This window comes from Humulus lupulus, chromosome X (assembly GCF_963169125.1).
Source record: "Humulus lupulus chromosome X, drHumLupu1.1, whole genome shotgun sequence".
NCBI lineage: Eukaryota > Viridiplantae > Streptophyta > Magnoliopsida > Rosales > Cannabaceae > Humulus > Humulus lupulus.
In genome coordinates this window covers 263,322,957-263,331,302 of record NC_084802.1, presented here as the reverse complement: position 1 = coordinate 263,331,302, position 8,346 = coordinate 263,322,957, and positions in this window count along the sequence as shown.

The following is an 8,346-nucleotide window of genomic DNA, read 5'->3' as shown; positions in this document are numbered from 1 at the left end:
TGAAGAATGCGGGAGCCACCTACCAGTGTTTAGTGAATGGCATGTTCCATGACTTAATTGGAAAAAACATGGAGGTGTACGTAGACGATATGCTGGTAAAGTCAAAGGAAGCTGAAGGACATGTACAAGATTTGGAGGAATGCTTTGCAGTACTAAGAAAGTACAGCATGAAGTTGAACCCCCTCAAATGCTCGTTCGGAGTAACTTCTGGAAAATTCCTTGGGTTTATTGTTAACTCGCGAGGAATAGAAGCGAATCCCGAGAAGATAAAGGCGCTCGCGGGAATGAAGTCTCCAGCCAGGATTAAAGATGTGCAAAGTTTGACTGGGCAGATTGCTGCTATAAGTAGGTTCATTTCCAAATCAACGGACAAATGTGTCCCATTTTTTAACTTACTTAGAGGAAGCAAAAAATTCGAATGGACGGAAGAGTGTGAGCAAGATTTTCAAGCCATAAAGAAACACTTGGCTCAACCTCCCGTTCTTTCAAAGCCAGAAGATGGAGTGGACCTTTTTGTTTATTTGGCAATCACAAAGCATGCTGTCAGTGCTGCTCTAGTGCGAGAAGAAGATAAAGTGCAGCACCCAGTATACTATGTTAGCAAGAGATTGATAGGAGCAGAGTCAAGGTATCCCATGATCGAAAAGCTGGCCTATTGTTTAGTACTTGCATCTCGCAAATTGCCACCGTACTTCCAGGCACATCCCATTAAAGTACTTACCGACCAGCCCTTACGCCAAGTCTTACAGAAGCCAGAGTCATCTGGTCGTTTACTTAAATGGGCAGTTGAATTGGGCCAATTTGAGATCAAATATCAACCAAGGTCTGCCATTAAAGGATAGGATTTGGTAGATTTTATTGCTGAATGCACTGGGATTCCTGATCTTCCCGACCGGCAAAAGAATGCGACTGGGCAGAGAGAGGATTTTCCTAGTTGGCAACTTTTTGTTGATGGGTCGTCAAACGAGCATCATTCAAGAGCAGGAATTATATTGATCACACCGGAGCAGCACCTAATTCATTGTGCATTGATGTTCGAATTTAACGCTTCTAATAATGAGGCAGAATATGAAGCCCTCCTAGCAGGATTGCGCCTGGCTAAGGATGTTCATACCCGGTCGGTTGAAGTAAACAACGATTCCCAGTTGGTGGTCTACCAAGTCTTAGGGGAATATCAGGCAAGAGGTTTGTGCATGGTGGCATACTTGAATAAAACCAAGGACTTGCTAGCACAATTCGAGGAGTATACTATTAAGCTGGTACCACGTGAGCAGAACTCCAATGTAGATGCTTTAGCAAAATTGGCTAATGCAAAAGATGCTGAAACTTTGAACATAGTACCTGTAGAATACTTGGCAGAGCTGAGTATTAATGAACGAGAAGCCATGCCCATCACATTAGCTAACACTTGGATGACACCCATCATTACTTACCTTGAGCAAGGAGTCCTACCAGATAATCGTAATGAAGCCAAGAAGATTATGAGGCAAGATGCTAGGTATATTATGATGGATGGGGTATTGTATAGAAGAGAGTACTCTATGCCACTACTTAGATGCATAGCACCCGACCAGTCGAAAAACTTACTGACCGAAGTGCACGAGGGGTTCTACGGAGATCATGCTGGGGGGCAAAGTCTCTCCAAAAAGATTTTGCGGCAAGGATTTTTCTGGCCTACAATGAATGAAGATTCCATGGAGTATGTGAAGAAGTGTGATAAATGCCAGAGATTTTCTAAAATACCTAGGGCGCCTCCAAATGTCTTGAAGAAGATGTAGAGTCCATGGCCTTTTGCAGTATGGGGAATTGATCTGATCGGAAGACTACCCAAAGGAAAAGGAGGAGTGCAATTCCTGGTAGTTACTGTGGATTATTTCACTAAGTGGATCGATGTTGAACCACTAGCAACGATCACCTCGAAGAAAGTGTTAGATTTTGTGGTTAAGAATATAATATGTCACTATGGTCTGCCCAAGAAGGTAGTCTCTGACAATGGCACTCAATTTGATAGTGACTTGTTTACTGATTTTTGCACTAGACATGGCATTACAAAACGTTTCTCCTCGGTAGCTCATCCGCAAGCCAATGGGCAGGTTGAAGCCGTGAATAAGACTCGTCTAGAACAAGCTAAGGGTGCTTGGGCGGAAGAATTGCCAGAGGTCCTTTGGTCATACAGAACTACTGCCTGGACAGCAACTGGTCATACTCCTTTTTCCTTGGCATATGGATATGAAGCCATGTTGCCTGTCGAGGTCGACCCACCATCACATCGGAGAACCACGTATGACCAGGAGGAGAATCACCAGTTGTTAGCTGAATCTTTGGACTTTGTTGAAGAAAAACGAGAAAAAGCAAGCTTGAGAATTGTTGCCCATCAAAAAAAGTGGCCCGTTATTTTAATTCCAGAGTTAGAGATCGAAAGTTCCAGGTCGGAGATTTGGTCCTTAGAAAGGTGTTCATCAAAGACCCAGCAGCTGGAGTGCTAGGAGCAAATTGGGAGGGACCGTATCAGATTGAGCAAGTCCTGCCACCCGACACTTACAAACTTTCTCAACTAAATGAAGAGCTGATCAAGAACTATTGGAATGGCGAGCACCTGAGGAAGTATTATCAATGAATACTGCTTACAGAGCAGTAGCTTAGTTTCAAGTGTTTAACTTGTTATTTAAGTTTGTTTGTGAACTGGCTATTTGCTAACCAACCATTTTATTTTTGAACAATTTTATTTTGTTTGAGACTCGTGATTAGACATGCTTTGTTCTTATTTTTTACGAGTAATAAAAGAGATCTCGCGCAGCGCGATCGAATCTTGCTACAAATTTTGCATATGTGTTGATTATTTTTACTTTGGCAGTGTTCAACTATCAGTGCATTTTTTTTTTTTAAAATTCTGAGAGGAAAAAATCGGGCAGTGTTCAACTGGTCGGTATCCATCGGATAAATTTCCAGCATTTAAATTTTTGAATATTTTTGCAGTGTTTAACTGCTGAAATATCCTCTTTATATTCGATGTATTTCACGAGTAATAACTGCTCGAACAAATTCGGTAAAGTAGCAAGTGATCAAGGATTTTTCAACCCTCAATCACTTGGGGGCCACATAGGGTATACTGGTATGTAATTCAACACATGCAATAAGAATACGAGCAAAGATATTTGTTTTTAGGCTGACTTGTAAATTTTGAAGTCAAAAAAGGCCATTAAGCTAACTTGTTTGACAAAGCTTAAGTAACTTGGAATTTTTTCAAAATTTTAAGTTAAGAGCAACTATTCATGTGTAAACAAAACACTATGCTCATAAAATGTTAGAGCAATAAGAATGTGAGAAAGCATACTCAGTAGTGACTTATGAAATGTTTAGAATTTCTAAGTTAGAAAATTAAGTACTCGTATGAAAATGTAAGGCATCTATCGGAATGACTTTAATATTTTATAAAAAAACTTTTAAATGATTCAAGTCTAAAAAGTAAAGTATGCATGCAAACAGCTCGGCCATATGAGCAAAGTATAATAACAAGATAGTGAGATAAATGTCTACTAGTCAGATAAGGGACTCTCTGGTCGGATAAAGTATAATCACTGGTCTGGTAAACTATTAACAGGTTGATCAATACTATCCTCGGCATCGGTGACTTCCTTTGGTCGGAATGATAAAGCAGGAGAAAAAGGCATAACACTAGCAGGATTGGTTGCCTCCTCAGCAGCCTTTGCCTCGCACTTGGCAAGTTCTTCTGCCCTGGTCTCCTCTATGAGAAAGTCGAGGTTGAGGGGCTTGTTCAACTTCTATACCTAGTAGAAGCAGTTGAAACAAATCTCTTCATAGCGAGCAAGATCGGCTTCCTTTTCTCGCTTTATCTCCTCGTTCTCACAAATCATTTTCTCCAGCTGATCAGTCAACATCTTGTTGGTTTGAATTTGTTTCTTATTTTCATCGGCCAGCTCTCTTAGAGATCCATCCCGCTCGGCAATGGTCTTCTCCGCCTGCTTGACCTTGGACTGAAGATCCCTTTCGGATGAAGTTAAAGTTTCTATCTTGGCTTAGGCTTCCACCAACTGATCATTTAAGACCTTGATCAACTCCTTATAGTCTACTGCTCGATGATGAGTATGACTGATAGTAATAAGTGACTGCAGTGGATAACAGAGAGTTACTACAAGTAAAAACAATTAATAACAAAATGGGATGTCTTATGATAAATACTACTTACACTCATCAGTTGGGCAAGACCCCTTTGCAGGACAACTTCAACACTGAGCCAAGGCAAAGACTCAAAGGTTTGAATTGTTGAAGCATGGTGTAGAGTTTAGTCAAATAGTTCCTTCCCAATGTCACCAGCGATGTGAAGGGGCTCACTTAAGCCAGTCGAGCGAGTAGGGGTTAAACTAGCAGAAGGAGGAATTGATGAGGAAGTCAGCTGTGGGATGGTGATGGGCTGGTCGGGTAATCTTCCCTGACTGGTCGGTATTGTCCTCATGACTTTGCTTGGAGGGTTTGAGCTACTACCCTCCCCAGGTTTCCTCTTTTGGGCCGAGGAAGTGTTGAATTGCTTGAACATATCTGGATCTGCAAAAAGAGTGAAGCACAAGACTTGTTAGCAAAAATGGGAGACAATATGTAAATAAATAATAAAATTACTACTGCTAGACAACTCTACAGATTTGATACAATCATTCTCGAATAAAGTTACTTATAACAAAACATCAAACTATGGTTACTGAACCTGAGTTTAGAATTTGATCAAGAAAGTCGTCCTCTTCTTCAGATGATGAGGTGACATCTCTATGGAGCTCAATGGTCTTTCCTTTCCCAAGCTTTGTAGGAATATCACGTCTGCGATGGTCCTCTGGAAAGGGTTTCCTAATAATAAGGTCACCTGGTCTACGAGAGTAGGGAGATGGTTCAGGAGATAACTGATCGGTCACTACTTCAATGTCAGCGTTTGACTGGTCAGTTGCGTTCGATTCTTCTGTAGTGCTGTCTCCTATGATGTTTTGAGTGCTTGGTAACAATCCCACCATCTGAAGATTGTCCACGTTGACCAACCCTTTTACATTTTTCTCTTCGGTGGACATGTTAGCCAGTTCTTCTGCTCGGGAGTACATTTCCTTGGTTGGCAGAGGTTGATGGAACGGACCCGCATGCGTGAAGGCCAAGTGGTTGGCCTTAATGTCTGAAGTTAGAAAATACTATGTGTTGACGCAGTTCTTCGGCAACAGATAATTATATGAATAAATGGGGTGGATTAGTGCTTAATGATGAACCGTAATATGTTAATAATCTCAAAGGAAGGTTATAACTCGTTTACTCTTTTTAGGTGGTTCGAAGGTTAAAATCCCTCTAGTCCACTAGTCAATATTATTGATATATCTCTGGTATTCCTTACAAGGGTGTTTCTTTAAAAATTAGAAGCCAACCCTTTGCAATGCCCAGGGTCTCCATATTTATAGGGAGAGGACACCTGGGTGTTGGCAAAGGGGGTCATCCCATGACCTTCTTACCCATCATGTCACTTCTATGACATTCATGATTAATTCCTAAAACCTGACAATGAAGTGTGGTCTAATCAATAGGTAAGGGGGATAATGGGTCGCATGGCCCAAACCAGTCGTGGGGTGCCTGAACACGCACGTTTATGCTGCGTGTCTGAGATTTCAGGAATGGAGTAGACACGTGATGTCTGATATGCGCACGTTTACATTGCGTGGTTGACTTTATAAAGGGTCGGACGTGTCAGCTCCAGGTCGTACCTCGAGCTTGATGTAGTCCTAGCTCGTGGTGCCCACGTTTACATTACTAAACCTTTGGCTACCTCGAGCTAAAGAGGTAAAGACTCGTAACAGCAGCTCCGGGTAGGTGGCTTCCACATGGCTGATAGGATTATGCCATTTTCCAGCTCGCTAATAACTCATGGATATTTAGGGCATACATTTGCCCCACAAGCCCCTGCTCATGGCATATGACGTCACCTGTGGCCACAGTGGGGGCTTTTAGGCTTCCTTGTCGACTCTTCATGTCCCGCCCATTGCGCTGGTATCAGATATGTGGAGCATCATGGTTGGTGACAGTCCGTCTTCCGAGAACCGCATTAAATGGCCTAGCCTATCTTCAGGTGTCATTTCGTCTTTCGAGTTGTGATCCTCGTATCCCATATCAAGACAATCGAACGGCCCTCATTCATTTGCCTTTTACATATATATAAGGTTGGCCACCTTTCGCATGAGCCACCTTTTATTTGAAAAAATTTATCATCTTCTTTCTTCTCTCTTATCAGTTTCAAAACCCTTTTCCCTTCCGGTCACTGTTCCAGACGTTCCTAAGTGCCAGACACGACGGTTTCTCCGTGACTCCGGTTCCAAAGATTCCACCAGGATTCCAACTCCTACGCTCTTTTCAGTTTTTACGCAGCAAAAAACTTATGTAAGTCCTCTGCCTGCTGTATGCTTTAAATGTTTCCATTTTTCTTTGCTTAGGTAAACTTCCTTCTTAGCCGCATACTGTAGGTTGTTTTTCTTTTGTTTCTCTTTGCTGGTATTTTGTGAGTAGGTTTTGATCCTAGGGGTATCGACCGTAGGAAAGAGAATGCTTAGGAATGTGACTCATAGGACAAAATTCTGGGGTGATTTTTCTGGGTCATCTTTTTAAGTGCCTGTTTGGAGAGGGGAAGGCAACAAGTTTCTGGGGTTCAAAAACTGGGTAGCTTAGGGGACACGCTTCACAGGCGGTTTTGCCTTTCAAAACTTTCCCTCCAAGGAAAACTTTATCCTGACCCTCCTGACACACGGATCCCGAGCAATCGGGGACCCATTGGGAGCATAGGCGCATGTTCATAGAATCACATGGTCTCACTCACCGCGGGCTGAGATTACCTCAGCCCGTGTAAAGGAAACCATTCTTCGTGCTAGATTCTTTCTTATGCTTAGGTCGCCTTTTCTAAAATTTCTTCATCTTTGTTCGTTAGGCGACCAGATGGGACCTAAGAAGAATATGCCCAAGAAGAGTGTCGCCAGCTCGTCATCCCAGCAGGCCAGCAAGGGGAAAGAGGTGGCAACAGACTCCCCCATTCCCCACTTCGGTCCCACCATGGAGAAGGAGGTCGAGGTGGGACCTGACGCCTTCTTTGAGGCCGAGAGGATTGCCTCGAAGGTTACAACCCAGGGGAAAGTCAATTAGATTATTCTTTCCCACAATATCGAGATAGGGAAGGGCGCCCTGGTCGCCTGCCCTCCCCTTGAGGGCAAGCGGAGCTGCGCACCGCTCGATGAGGAGTTCGCGGCCTGGAGCGACGAACACCTCAAGGCTGGGGCCTTTCTCCCCCTAGACAAATACTTCGCGGACTTTCTGAATTTCGTGAAGCTGGCCCCCTTTCAGCTCCCACCTAACTCTTACTGTCTGTTAGTGGGGTTGAGGTACCTGTTCCTGAAGCAGGAATGGGAGATCCCCACACCAGCAGACATCCTCTACTTTTTCTGCCTCAAAGCCAGCCCAGACCAACGGGGGCAAGGTGACGAGTTCTACTATCTGACCCATTTTCCCAACTCGGTCGCGGTCATCGAGCTGCCCAGCCACCCCAATGACTTCAAGGATCAATTCTTCATGTCAACGGGGTTTTGCAACTACGAATACCATTACTTCAACCGTCCTCGTAAGTCCCTTCTAACTTTAGTTCGCAAGATCATCGCTGATTAATTTCTTTCCATTCGTTATTGACTTAAAAACTATTGTGCAGCTATTTTTGCGAGGACGGCTAAGTCAGTGACCCTTGGGGGTCAGTACGAAACCTTGGCGGGGCTCCCCCCAAGTGAAAAAGACTATCACCAGCTCGTGTCTGATGAGACGATGCTGGCGTGTAAGTTGATTTCTCCGGCCAGACTCTTACCTTGAGGAGGTCGCGGATCATCCCCGCAGTTCGCGTGATGGTGCCCATCCCCGAGGAGGAGGTTGCGGATGAGGATGAGGATGAGGTGCCCCTCGTGCACCGGAAGCGGGCTCTTGAGGTTGCCCAGGAGGTCAATGTAGAGCAGACCCAGTCCGGGGCAGTAGCCGGCCCCTCCGACCAAGGTAACCCTTACTTGTTTAGGGATTTAGACAGGGCCGCCGCAGACCTACGGCTTGCTAGGTTTAACCCCAGCCAACTCGTTCACCGCCACCAAAATGACCCAAATCGCAACATCACTCTACTCCAATGTGTTGACCAGCTAGTGTTGCGTTATGGCATGGGCCGCCCTAGGGGTACTGTAGTAGTAGATAATACTCTGGCCTTTAGGTCGGCCTTCTTTGAGGAGTATGGGACCAACCTTAGGTCGTGGCCCTCCCTTCTGGAGGGTGTAGCAGCTCCGGGTCTTAGGC